At 46.8% G+C, this 13806-nt stretch overlaps 2 pseudogenes; both read left to right on the top strand.

Annotated features, from left to right (window-relative positions):
* Positions 1-5964: 5964 nt before the first annotated feature.
* Positions 5965-6083, top strand: LOC143936971 (5S ribosomal RNA; annotated as a pseudogene).
* Positions 6084-6182: 99 nt separating this feature from the next.
* Positions 6183-6302, top strand: LOC143936773 (5S ribosomal RNA; annotated as a pseudogene).
* Positions 6303-13806: the final 7504 nt, after the last annotated feature.

Genomic DNA, 13806 nt, shown 5'->3' with positions numbered 1-13806 from the left:
CTAAGAAAAAGATATCGGCCCCCAGGGTCCACCAGAGAATCCCGGAGAACCCAGGGGAGCCTGCTAGAGATCAGAATGGAGACTCCCTTGGTCTTAGAGGAGGGGTTAGTAGAGTGGTAGACCTTAGGGAAGGATCTCGACTATAGAAAGGGGAGGCTAGTATTTTTAAAATGTGTTTCTTGTATAAAGGCCACATCAGTACAGGAAGTCTTCAGTTCTCACAGGAGGATCCACCGTTTTTCAGGGGAGTTCAGTCCCGTAACGTTTAGAGAGGTGACCTTGACTGAGTCTGCCATCGCTCCTCGGGGAGGGAGAGGGGGAGGTCAGAGAAAAGCAAAGAATGTTGAACCAAGGTAGGTATTGGGTAGGTAATGGATGGCGGGAACTAAGGGGGAGAAAGGAAGGGCAAATGGAAGGAAAGGTAAGGGGAAAAAGAGGCCGGGCACCTCAACCCCAGGGGGAGAGGGAAATTAAGGGTTGTCCACACTCAACAGTACAGGAAGGGTATACCAAAACAGCACAATTATGCTATAGCGCTTACCAGATGTAATTGATTTTAGCCTAATGCAGCTTCTCTCAGAAGTCGCAAAATCAGAGCGATTCTTGGGAGTTAATATGTATGATTCTCCTTTTCTTTAATAGCATACATTTAAACTGATATTTTGAAGCACCTCCCTGCAAGCATCTACAGTCCGGGTATCTCCCTTCCTATTCACCACAGAGGCTCTTCATTCATTTTTCTTGCAATATGGGATTATTTTGATCTTTAGTTGTGTGAATACACAGTAGGTGAGTGTTTGATCTTTCAGCCTCCTAGATTGTTATACGACCCCAATGCTTTGTTCCCCCATACACATAACTATGTATATATCAATGCTGTTTGTAGCAATCAGATTCAATTATGTGCTTTTTTCTTTAAAGCTTATTGTAAATATGGGCACTTGTATTATTTAATCACTTTCTTGTATGTGTTTATCCATGCAGTATTATACTTGTCAATGGGGGGGGGGGGGGGGGAAAGGGGGAGGGAAGGGAAGGGAGGGAAGGGAAGGGAGGGAAGGGGGAGGGAAGGGGGGGCAGCAAGGGAGAGGGGACAAACATGCGGAAATGTCAAGTCCTTTAGCGCACTCCCACCAGTGGCTGGGGCCACCATCCCTCCATCCAATGTCGGCAAAGAGTAGGTGGGGGCCAGAGGGGAAGGGGACGAGGGGCGCAACCAGGGGGAGGGGACAAATATGCGAGAATGTCAAGCCCTTCCAGTACAGCGCACTAGGTATCACTCAGACCCCCCAAAGTGCAACTCCCCCCTCTAAGGTCAAGACTCCAGAAGGGAAGATGAGCCGCCCTGGTCTGTACATGAAAGAACCTGCTGCCAAGGGGTTGGGGGCATCATCCCATCCTCCAATGGGAGATGCCACCGGCATGACAGCCTGTGTCCTGTCAATTGGTGCCCCTCCGACAATGTCGCCGGGGTATATGTGGAGCATCCAGGGGGATGCAGGTACCACCCAAACAGTGAGGGATAAAGCCTCCAAGGGGGACCGGTGTCAGACATGAGGGTAGCGGTGTCTTGTACAAGTTGGTTAATTGGACAAGTCATCCAGTGTGTTCCTGTGAGCAGCGGAAGGCATGGTCGGTAAGGATTATGAATGGGTGGGGGCCAGGGAGTGCATAAAATTGCCACCAGATGACCAGGGCAGAGAGGGCAAGGGGATGAAAGTCAGATCTGGTAGGTGGGGGGGTGAGGAGTGTCCCTCATATTACTCACGTTGGCCATCCCTTGAAGCTGAGCGCTCTGCATACCCAGGACTTTCTTCTGTATAATCTAGCCTATCTGTATACATTAGCCTGTCTTTTGTACACATTAGCCTCTCTGTATAATCTAGCCGGTCCTCTGTACACACTAGTCCATCTGTATACACTAGTGTATACAGATAGGCTAGATTATACAGAAGAACATCCTGGGTATGCAGAGATGGAGGCTAGGGTATACAGAGAGAGAGGCTAGAGTATGCATACTTGCTAGTGTATACAGACTGAGTAGTGTATACAGAAGACCGGCTAGTTTATATAGAGAGGCTAATGTGTACAAAAGACAGGCTAGTGTATACAGATAGGCTAGATTATACAGAAGAACGTCCTGGGTATGCAGAGATGGAGGCTAGGGTATACAGAGAGAGAGGCTAGAGTATGCATACTTGCTAGTGTATACAGACGGACTAGTGTATACAGAAGACCGGCTAGTTTACACAGAGAGGCTAATGTGTACAAAAGACAGGCTAGTGTATACAGATAGGCTAGATTATACAGAAAAACTTACTGGGTATGCAGAGATGTAGGCTAAGGTATACAGAGAGAGAGGCTGTGTTACACAGACTTGCTAGTGTATACAGACGGACTAGTGTATACGGAAGACCGGCTAGTTTATACAGAGAGGCTAATGTGTACAAAAGACAGTCTAGTGTATACAGATAGGCTAGATTATACAGAAGAATGTCCGGGTTATGCAGAGATGGAGGCTAGGGTATACAGAGAGAGAGGCTTGGTTACACAGACTTGCTAGTGTATACAGATGGACTTGTGTATACAGAGGACCGGCTAGTTTATACAGAGAGGCTAATGTGTACAAAAGACAGGCTAATGTTTACAGAATGGCTAGATTATACAGAAGAACGTCTTGGGTATGCAGAGATGGAGGCTAGAGTATACAAAGATAGAGGCTGGGATACACAGAGAATTTAGTGTATGCAGACTTGCTAGTGTATACAGACGGACTAGTGTATACAGAGAGGCTTGGTATACAGAGAGCTAATGTATAAAGAGAAGCTAGTGTATACAAAAGACAACCAAGGGTATACAGAGAGGCTCGTGTATACAGAAGGCCGGCTAGTTTATACAGAGAGGCTAATGTGTACAAAAGACAGGCTAGTGCATACAGATAGGCTAGATTATACAGAAAATCTTACTGGGTATGCAGAGATGGAGGATAGGGTATACAGAGAGAGAGGCTGGGTTACACAGACTTGCTAATGTATACAGAAGGACTAGTGTATACGGAAGACCTGCTAGTTTATACAGAAAGGCTAACGTGTAAAAAAGACAGGCTATTGTATACTGATAGGCTAGATTGTACAGAAGAACGTCCTGGGTATGCAGAGATGGAGGCTAGAGTATACAGAGAGAGAGGCTAGAGTATGCATACTTGCTAGTGTATACAGATGGACTAGTGTATATGGAAGACCGGCTAGTTTATACAGAGAGGCTAACGTGTACAAAAAATAGGCTATTGTATAAAGATAGGCTAGATTATACAGCAGAACGTCCTGGGTATGCAGAGATGGAGGCTAGGGTATACAGAGAGAGAGGCTTGGTTACACAGACTTGCTAGTGTATACAGATGGACTTGTGTATACAGAGGACCGGCTAGTTTATACAGAGAGGCTAATGTGTACAAAAGACAGGCTAGTGTATAAAGATAGGCTAGATTATACAGAAGAACGTCCTGGGTATGCAGAGATGGAGGCTAGAGTATACAAAGAGAGAGGCTGGGATACACAGAGAGGCTAGTGTATGCAGACTTGCTGGTGTATACAGACGGACTAGTGTATACAGAGAGGCTTGGTATACAGAGAGCTAATGTATAAAGAGATGCTAGTGCATACAAAAGACATCCAAGGGTATACAGAGAGGCTCGTGTATACAGAAGACCGGCTAGTTTATACAGAGAGGCTAATGTATACAAAAGACAGGCTAGTGTATACAGATAGGCTAGATTATACAGAAAAACTTCCTGGGTATGCAGAGATGGAGGCTAGGGTATACAGAGAGAGAGGCTGGGTTACACAGACTTGCTAATGTATACAGAAGGACTAGTGTATACGGAAGACCCGCTAGTTTATACAGAGAGGCTAACGTGTAAAAAAGACAGGCTATTGTATACAGATAGGCTAGATTATACAGAAGAACGTCCTGGGTATGCAGAGATGGAGGCTAGAGTATACAGAGAGAGAGGCTAGAGTATGGATACTTGCTAGTGTATACAGATGGACTAGTGTATACAGTAGACCGGCTAGTTTATACAGAGAGGCTAATTTGTACAAAAGACAGGCTAGTGTAAACAGATGGGCTAGATTATACAGAGGAAGGTCCTGGGTATGCAGAGATGGAGGCTAGGGTATACAGAGAGAGAGGCTGTGTTACACAGAGAGGCTAGAGTATGCAGACTTGCTAGTTTATACAGACGGACTAGTGTATACAGAGGACCGGCTAGTTTATACAGAGAGGCTAATGTTTACAAAAGACAGGCTAGTGTATACAGATAGGCTAGATAACACAGAAGAACGTCCTGGGTATGCATAGATGGAGGCTAAGGTATACAGAGAGAGAGGCTAGAGTATGCATACTTGCTAGATTATACAGACGGACTAGTGTATACAGAGGACCGGCTAGTTTATACAGAGAGGCTAATGTTTACAAAAGACAGGCTAGTGTATACAGATAGGCTAGATTATACAGAAGAACATCCTGGGTATGCAGAGATGGAGGCTAGAGTATGCAAAGAGAGAGGCTGGGATACACAGAGAGGCTAGTGTATGCAGACTTGCTAGTGTATACAGACGGACTAGTGTATACAGAGAGGCTTGGTATACGGAGAGCTAATGTATAAAGAGAAGCTAGTGTATACAAAAGACAACCAAGGGTATACAGAGAGGCTCGTGTATACAGAAGACCGGCTAGTTTATACAGAGAGGCTAATGTGTACAAAAGACAGGCTAGTGTATACAGATAGGCTAGATTATACAGAAAAACTTCCTGGGTATGCAGAGATGGAGGCTAGGGTATACAGAGAGAGAGACTGGGTTACACAGACTTGCTAATGTATACAAAAGGACTAGTGTATACGGAAGACCCGCTAGTTTATACAGAGAGGCTAACGTGTAAAAAAGACAGGCTATTGTATACAGATAGGCTAGATTATACAGAAGAACGTCCTGGGTATGCAGAGATGGAGGCTAGGGTATACAGAGAGAGAGGCTAGAGTATGCATACTTGCTAGTGTATACGGATGGACTAGTGTATACAGAGGACCAGCTAGTTTATACAGAGAGGCTAATGTTTACAAAAGACAGGCTAGTGTATACAAATAGGCTAGATTATACAGAAGAATGTCCTGGGTATGCAGAGATGGAGGCTAGGGTATACAGAGGCTGGGTTACACAGAGAGGCTAGTGTATGCAGACTTGCTAGTGTATACAGACGGACTAGTGTATAAAGAGAGGCTTGGGTATACAGAGAGCTAATGTATAAAGAGAAGCTAGTGTATACAAAAGACAACCAAGGGTATACAGAGAGGCTCGTGTATGCAGAAGACCGGCTAGTTTGTTGGCATTGACTTTTTTTTTTTATCCTTGTTTCCCAAGGGGACCATCTTTGCAATTGTCAAGAGGGTTGAAAGTGCCTGAAGAGATTGCCTATGGGCACATCACCCCGAAAGCACCAATCTCGTTTGATGTTGGAGGCTAAGAAGAGTCGGGCCATGTTAGTACCTGGATGGGAGACCGCTTGGGAATACCAGCTGTCGTAGGCTTCTTTTTATGCTGTTGGCATTGGATGGGAGATGGCGTTGAAATACCAGGTGCCGTATTCTTCTTTTTATGTTGTTGACATTGACCTGTTTTTTTTTCGCTTGTATCTCAAGGTGACTATCTTGGCACTTTTCAAGAGGGTTGAGAGTGCCCAAAGAGATTGCCTATGGGCACATATCCCAGAAAGCGCCCGATCTCCTCTGATCACAGATGCTAAACAGGGTCGGGCCTTGCTAGTACCTGGACTGGAGACCACCTGGGAATACTAGGTGCTGTAGGCTTCTTTTTATGTTATTGGCGTTGACTTGTTTTTTTTTTTTGTTTACCAAGGTGACCATCTTGGTGTTTGTCAAGAGGGTTGAGAGTGCCTGAAGAGCTCGCCTATGGCCACATAACCCTGAAAGCACCAGATCTCGTCTGATCTCAGAGACTAAATAGGGTCGGGCCTTGTTAATACCTGAATGGGAGACCACCTGGGAATACTAGGTGCTGTAGACTTCTTCTTATGTTGTTGGCATTGACTTGTTTTTGTTTGTTTGTTTCCCAAGGTGACCATCTTGGTGTTAGTCAAGAGGGTTGAGAGTGCCTGAAGAAATCTCCTATGGCCACATCACCCTGAAAGAGCCCAATCTCATCTGATCTCAGAAGCTAAGCAGGGTTGGGACAAGTTTAGTACCTGGATGGGAGACCGCCTGGGATTTCCAGATGCCGTAGGCTTCTTTTTATGTTGTTGGCGTTGACCTATTTTTTTCCGCTTGTTCCCAAGGTGACCATCTTGGCATTTGTCAAGAGAGTTGAGAGTGCCTGAAGATATTGGCTACGGCCACATCACCCTGAATCTGTTCCATCTCGTCTGATCTTGGAGGCTAAGCAGGGTCGGGCCTGGTTAATGCCTGGTTGGGAGACCGCCTGGGAATACCAGGTGTCATAGGCTTCTTTTTTTTTTCAAATATAATTTTTTCTCCAAAGAGGGGAAGGCGGTCCCCCGAGTACATAATGCAACAGAGAAATACAGAGCAAAAAGCAGCTGAACAATACTTGATACAGGTATATTCGCAACTGTCAGTCTGCCTTCCATCAATCATAATGATTCGAGGCACGGATAAAGTACTGTACCAAGATCCAGGGTCACACAAACCCCAGGTCCCTCCGGCATAATCCATCCAGAGTGGGGTGTGGGGCCGTCATTCCCAATTTTCCACTTTTTCCAAAAGAAAGAGGGGGTGGAGGGGGTGAGAGATAGGGGAAGAAGGCAGAAAAGAGAAGGTGTGAAAGATCAGGAAAGGAGAAGAGGGGACGAGACACGAGGGCAGCCACTGCCCAAGGGGCCAGTCAAGGAAAGCTCAGAGCACTAAGGCGATAGCAGGCGACATCCTTCCAGCGAGAATATAAAGGTATTCCAGATGTCCCAGGTTTGTTTAAAAAATTCTTGTTTACCTTGTGATGTGAGGATCAAGTCCTCCATTTTTTTTAATGTCCTCTATTTTGCTAAGCCAGTGAGTAATGAAAGGGGGGGAACATTTTTTCCAATAGAGAGGGATGCAGGATTTCGCCGCATTTATCATATGCCGTAAAATTGATATTTTGTACTTCTTAATGGGAATCTGTGAATGGTGCAAGAGAAAGAATGCAGCCTTTTCCGGGATGGAGAAGTCTGTGAATTTTTGTGTTATGCATCGGATCTCTGTCCAGAAGTCCACCAAGCTGGGGCAGGACAAAAAAATGTGGAGCAACGTGCCCTCTTCTTCTCCACACCTCCAGCATATGTTCGAGGAAGAGGGGAAACATTTATGCAGCTCTGATGGTGTCAAACACCGCCTGGTGAGAAGTTTAAAATTTGTCTCCTGTATCTTCGTGCACAGTGAGGTTTTGAGAGCCAAAGTGATAATGCGTTGTCTCTGTGCTGGGGAAAACTAGCAATTAAGGTCTTTTTCCCAGTTGGACAGACAGGTTAAGTGTGGGTGATCTGTTTGAGAGAGAATGTGGGCCAAAGGGCCTTCGCACCTGCAGAGAGTCTCAAACTCCGTCTGAGGGCGGGTGAAAGTTTGAGGATTGGGAATGGAATGGAGAAAATGATGTCATTGCGCCGCTCTCCAAAAAGGCAGTTGGAAAAGCCCTGTCGGATCTGTTAGGGTTGAGAAATAAGGCCATTTTCCGTCAATGACGAATTTAGACGCATGGTCTAGGTTGGAATTTCTAAGTGGGTCCCCGGTTCAAAGTTTGGATGGCCACGTATAGGGAATAGGGTGGAAGTCAAAGACGTGAGTGTGTTTTGCGTAGCGATCAGGTGACTGACTTTCAACGAAAACCCCTATAGTGGGATGTGACGTCAATTCTGTGGGTAAATCCTTATAGCGGAATTCGGGAGTGAGATTGTTCTAGTTGCACCCAGAGCTTAGAAAGTTTGTTTTGATTCCAGTCCAATACACGCCCCAGATGGGAGGCCAGGTAGTAGCGTCGCAAGTCAGGGAGAACCAACCCTCCCTGTTGTTTAGACAATGTCAGCTGTGACCGCTTAAGTCTGGGATTTTTGTGGGCCCAGTTAAATTGAGTGAGCAGGGATTGAGCTTGCTTAAACGGGACTGGAATCTGGATCGGGAGAGCTTGGAAAAGATAGGTACATTTAGGGAGTATGTTCATTTTAATGAGATTGCATCTCCTGAACCAGGAATGGAGGCCAGAAAGCCACCCGTGAAGCAAACTGCGGATCTTTGTGACAAGGGGTGGGGGAAAGTTCAATATAAACGTACGCGCGATTTCCGGTGGAATGTAAGTACCTAAGTTCTTAGGGGCTGTATGGGTCCATTTAAATCGAAAATTGGACTGCAAGTCTAGTAACGTTTGCGGGAGGACTGCAACCCCCATGGCCTCTGATTTCAAGAAGTATCTCGTATATCTGGAATTCCCGAAGGAGATTTGGCAAGGAAACTCTGGGATTCGTCAGCGAGAACAGCATGTCATCCGCGTAGGCGCGTATCTTGCACTCAATAGTACCCATTTGGAGTCCCGTTATGTCTGAGTTTTGTCGAATTGTGGAGAGAAAGGGTTCCAATGACAGTGCGAATAATAGGGGCGACAGGGGGCAACCCTGTCTGGTCCCATTCCCGATGTCAAGGGGAGATGAGAGCACCCCATTCGCTTTGACTTGAGCTGAAGGGAGCGTGAGTATATCTTACTTATCCATGCCAGCATCCGTTCACTCAGACCTATATGGCGAAGGACCGAGAACATGAATGTCCATTTGACCCGATTGAAAGCCTTCTCGGCATCAGTACTCACGAAAAGACAAGGGGTCCCAGATGACTTTGCATTATGGACCAGGGTAAGCACCTTAATGGTGTTGTCCCTATCTTCCCTGGTGGAAATAAAACCTAACTGGTCAATGTGTATAAGGGACTGCAAGTGCTGTGCCAATCGCGTGGCAAGGATTTTAGAGAATAGTTTTAGGACCGAATTTAGGAGGGAAATGTGTGTGTAGCTCCCACATAGGCCCGGGTCTTTGCCCTCCTTAGGTATCAACGAGATGTGGGCTCTAAGGGCATCCTCAGGAAAATCCCCATTTGAGCTCAGAGTATTAAATAAATTCCCCAAGCGCGGGCCGAGAATAGGGAGGAAGGTCTTATAGTATTGTGCGGTATATCCGTCAGGGCCTGGAGCCTTACCCACCTTCGGAGGTCCCACGGCCGTCTGGACTTCTTCCAGTGTGATTGGGTCCTCCAAGTACTCCAGTTTTTCCGATGAGAGGGTTGGTAGACCAGAACTGGTTACATATCTGTCTATATTGTCCTGTCCGGACCCTGAATCGGGCAGGTTGTAGAGATCAGAGTACAATTTTTCAAAGACTTTGGCTATTTGGGTTGGGGTAGAGGCCCTCTGGCCATACTCCTCTATCAACTGTCGTATGTAAGAGGCAGATTTCAACTCCTTTACCGACCTGGCTACGATTTTTCCGCATTTGTCCCCTGACTCCTACGTCAGTTTACGACAAAACTGGAGTGCCGCTTTCGCTTTATAATGGAGTAGGTCAGTAATCTGGGTACGGAGTGTGCCCAATTAAATCTCTAAGGTCCGTGAGGGGGCATGTTTATGTTTCGCTTCCACAGAGGCAAGTTCACGAAACAAATTAGCAAGCTGTTCCTTCCGTGTTCGTTTGATGCGCGCCCGTGCCTGATAAGTACCCTGCGGAGTACTGACTTGTGAGCCTCCCAAATTATCCCTGGGTCGCAGTCCTGCGTTTAGTTTTCTTGGAAATAAAGGTCCAATTCCCTGGTCACAGCTGCTAAAACTTCCGGTATCTGGAGGAGGCTCTCATTAAGGTGCCAGAACAGAGACCTAGGTGAGGGGTTCCTAGAGAGGGTGTAGGTAAGGGCTACAGGAGCGTGGTCGGACCAAGTAATATGGCCGATGGAGGAAGAGCTCACCAAGTGCAGTTGGTCATGTGGAATCAAGAAGAAGTCTATCCTCAAGTATGATTTGTGAGGGGAAGAGCAAAAAAAGTAGTCCCTTTCCCCGGAGTGTTGCAGATGCCAGTCATCAACTAATTGGTCATTCAGTAAACACTTTGTAATCCACTTTCTAGAGGAAATGAGGAGCGAGGAGCAAGAGGCAGAAGTGTCAACCGATGGCGAAAGGGGACATTAAAGTCCCCACCTAATATCAACTGGCCCTCCCGAAAGTCACATAATCTGTGCAGGGTAGTTCTGAGGAACGTGTCTTGGTGATCATTGGGAGCGTACACAGTGGCAAATGTAAAAAGGAGCTCTCCAATGTGGCCCCTAAGAAAAAGATATCGGCCCCCAGGGTCCACCAGAGAATCCTGGAGAACCCAGGGGAGCCTGCTAGAGATCAGAATGGAGACTCCCTTAGTCTTAGAGAAGGGGTTAGTAGAGTGGTAGAGTTTAGGGAAGGATCTCGACCGTAGAAAGGGGAGGCTAGTATTTTTAAAATGTGTTTCTTGTATAAAGGCCACATCAGTACAGGAAGTCTTCAGTTCTCACAGGAGGATCCACCGTTTTTCAGGGGAGTTCAGTCCCTTATCGTTTAGAGAGGTGACCTTGACTGAGTCTGTCATCGCTCCTCGGGAGGGGGAGGGGGATGTCTCTATATAAACTAGCCGGTCTTCTGTATACACTAGTCCGTCTGTATACACTAGCAAGTATGTATACTCTAGCCTCTTTCTCTGTATACCCTAGCCTCCATCTCTGCATACCCAGGACGTTCTTCTGTATAATCTAGCCTATCTGTATACACTAGTGTATACAGACGGACTAGTGTATACAGAGGACCGGCTAGTTTATACAGAGAGGCTAATGTGTACAAAAGACAGGCTAATGTATACAGATAGGCTAGATTATACAGAAGAACGTCCTGGTATGCAGAGCGCTTAGCTTCATGGGATGGCCAACATGAGTAATATAAGGGACACTCCTCACCCCCCCACCTACCAGATCTGACTTTCATCCCCTTGCCCTCTCTACCCCGGTCATCTGGTGGCAGTTTTATGTACTCCCGTGCCCCCACCCATTCATAATCCTTACCGACCTTTCCTTCCGCTGCTCACAGGAACACGCTGGAGGACTTGTCTAATTAACCAACTTGTACAAGACACCGCTATCCTCCTGTCTGACACCGGTCCCCCTTGGATGCTTTACCCCTCACTGTTTGGGTGGTCCCTGCCTCCCCCTGGATGCGCCACATATACCCCGACGACATTGTCGGAGGGGCACCACTTGACAGGACACAGGGCTGTCATGCCGGTGGCATCTCCCATTGGAGGAAGGGATGATGGCCCCAACCCCTTGGCAGCTCCCCTGGGTTTTCCAGGATTCTCTGGTGGACCCTGGGGGCCGATATCTTTTTCTTAGGGGCCACATTGGAGAGCTCCTTTTTACATTTGCCACTGTGTACGCTCCCAATGATCACCAAGACACGTTCCTCAGAACTACCCTGCACAGATTATATGACAGTTGATATTAGGTGGGGACTTTAATGTCCCCTTTCGCCATCGGTTGACACTTCGGCCTCTTACTCCTCGCTCCTCATTTCCTCTAGAAAGCGGATTACTAAGTGTTTAGTGAATGACCAATTAGTTGATGTCTGGCGTCTGCAACACTCCGGGGAAAGGGACTACTCTTTTTGCTCTTCTCCTCACAAATCATACTTGAGGATAGACTTTTTGATTCCACATGACCAACTGTACTTGGTGAGCTCTTCCTCCATCGGCCATATTACTTGGTCCGATCACGCTCCTGTAGCCCTTACCTACACCCTCTCTAGGAACCCCTCACCTAGGTCTCTATTCTGGCACCTTAATGAGAGCCTCCTCCAGATACCGGAAGTTTTAGCAGCTGTGACCAGGGAATTGGACCTTTATTTTCAAGAAAACTAAACGCAGGACTGCGACCCGGGGATAATTTGGGAGGCTCACAAGTCAGTACTCCGCAGGGTACTTATCAGGCACGGGGCGCGCATCAAACAAACACGGAAGGAACAGCTTGCTAATCTGTTTCGTGAACTTGCCTCTGTGGAAGCGAAACATAAACATGCCCCCTCACGGACCTTAGAGATTGAATTGGGGACACTCCGTACCCAGATTACTGACCTACTCCATTATAAAGCGAAAGCTGCACTCCAGTTTTGTCATAAACTGACGTAGGAGTCAGGGAACAAATGCGGAAAAATCTTGGCCAGGTCGGTAAAGGAGTTGAAATCTGCCTCTTACATACCACAGTTGATAGATGAGAATGGCCAGAGGGCCTCTACCCCAACCCAAATAGCCAAAGTCTTTGAAAAATGTTACTCTGATCTCACAACCTGCCCTATTCAGGGTCCGGAAAGGAAAATATAGACAGATATGTAACCGGTTCTGGTCTACCAACCCTCTCATCGGAATCACGGGAGTACTTGGAGGAGGACCCGATCACACTGGAAGAATTTATTTAATACTCTGAGCCTGAATGGGGATTTTCCCGAGGATTCCCTTAGAGCCCACATCTCGTTGATACCTAAGGAGGGCAAAGACCCGGGCCTATGTGGGAGCTACAGACCCATTTCCTTCCTAAATTCGGTCCTAAAACTATTCTCTAAAATCCTCGCCACGCGATTGGCACAGCACTTGCAGTCCCTTATACACAATGACCAGTTAGGTTTTATTCCCACCAGGGAAGATAGGGACAACACCATTAAGGTGCTTACCCCGGTCCATAAAGCAAAGTCATCTGGGACCCCTTTTTTTGTGAGTACTGATGCCGAGAAGGCTTTTGATCAGGTCAAATGGACATTCATCTTCTCGGTCCTTCGCCATATAGGTCTGAGTGAACGGATGCTGGCATGGATAAGTTAGATATACTCACACCCTTCAGCTCAAGTCAAAGTGAACGGGGTGCTCTCATCTCCCCTTGACATCAGGAATGGGACCAGACAGGGTTCCCCCCTGTCGCCCCTATTATTCGCACGTCATTGGAACCCTTTCTCTCCACAATTCGACAAAACTTAGACATAACGGGACTCCAAATGGGTACTATTGAGAGCAAGATATCTGCCTACACGGATGACATGCTGTTCTCGCTGACGAATCCCAGAGTTTCCTTGCCAAATCTCCTTCGGGAATTCCAGATATACGGGATACTTCTTGAAATCAGAGGCCATGGGGGTTGCAGTCCCCCCGCAAACGTTACTAGACTTGCAGTCCAATTTTCAATTTAAATGGACCCATACAGCTCTTAAGAACTTAGGTACTTACATTCCACCGGACATCGCGCGTACGTTTATGTTGAACTTCCCCCCACCCTTTGTTACTGAGATCCGCAGTTTGCTTCACGGGTGGCATTCTGGCCTCCATTCCTGGTTCAGGAAATGCAATCTCATTAAAATGAACATAGTCCCTAAATGTACCTATCTTTTCCAAGCTCTTCCGATACAGATTCCAGTCACGTTTTTTAAGCAAGCTCAATCCCTGCTCACTCAATTTAACTGGGCCCACAAAAATCCCAGACTTAAGCGGTCACAGCTGACATTGTCTAAACAACAGGGAGGGTTGGTTCTCCCTGACTTGCGATGCTACTACCTGGCCTCCCATCTGGTATTGGACTGGAATCGAAACAAACTTTCTAAGCTCTGGGTGCAACTAGAACAATCTCACTCCTGAATTCCGCTAAGAAGTGCCATGTGGTGCTATAAGGATTTACCCACAGAATTGACGTCAGATCCCACTATCGGGGCT

This window comes from Lithobates pipiens, unplaced genomic scaffold (assembly GCF_037356315.1).
Source record: "Lithobates pipiens isolate NorthernLeopardFrog02 unplaced genomic scaffold, aLitPip1_a1.2 Scaffold_28, whole genome shotgun sequence".
NCBI lineage: Eukaryota > Metazoa > Chordata > Amphibia > Anura > Ranidae > Lithobates > Lithobates pipiens.
Note: the sequence above shows the minus strand (reverse complement) of the source record. Positions and strands in the feature narration are given on the sequence as shown.